The sequence below is a fragment of the Cebus imitator genome, unplaced genomic scaffold (genome assembly GCF_001604975.1).
Source record: "Cebus imitator isolate Cc_AM_T3 unplaced genomic scaffold, Cebus_imitator-1.0 Scaffold513, whole genome shotgun sequence".
Classification (NCBI taxonomy): domain Eukaryota; kingdom Metazoa; phylum Chordata; class Mammalia; order Primates; family Cebidae; genus Cebus; species Cebus imitator.
In genome coordinates, this window is record NW_016107828.1 from 183485 (window position 1) to 184281 (window position 797).

Sequence of the window (797 nt, forward strand, 5' to 3'; positions counted from 1 at the left end):
TCCGCCTCCTGGGTTCAGGCAATTGTCCTGCCTCAGCCTCCTGAGTAGCTGGGATCACACTCACGCACCACCATGCCCAGCTAATTTTTTGTATTTTTAGTAGAGACGGGGTTTCACCATTTTGACCAGGATGGTCTCGATCTCCTGACCTCGTGATCCACCCGCCTCGGCCTCCCAAAGTGCTGGGATTACAGGCTTGAGCCACCGCGCCCGGCCTGGAATTTTGTTCTTAAGAGAGTTGAAAATGTGAACAGCTCAACAACAATTGTACTGAGTAATTTAGCTTAAGGTACTTGGTAGTTTTAAATGCAGGAAAAGGAATGAGACATATTAGAGAAAGGAACTGGATATTGTGAGCATGAAGGAAGTTTTCTAAGATCGTTCCTGCCAAGGGGAGCAGAGCAGCAGTGGAGTGGCTTGCTGGGCAAATGAGGTCTAAAAAAAATAGCTGTTACTTAAATAAAATGAGATCATAGCCACATGTTTGCAGGCTGATAGGAAAATTCCAACAGAAAGAGAGAAAACTTGATGATAGAGAAGAAAAAGGGAAAATTGTTGGACGATGTCTTTGAGTAGGTGACTATGGGTGAATCTGCTTCACAAGAAGTGATTTTTATTTTTGATTCAGAGTTTTGCTCTTGTAGCCCAGGTTGGAGTGCAATGGCACAACCTCGGCTCACTGCAACATCCGCCTCCCGGGTTCAAGCAATTCTTCTGCCTCAGCCTCCCGAGTAGTTAGGATTATGGGCTCATGCCCCCACACCTGGCTAATTTTTTGTATTCTTAGTAGAGACGGG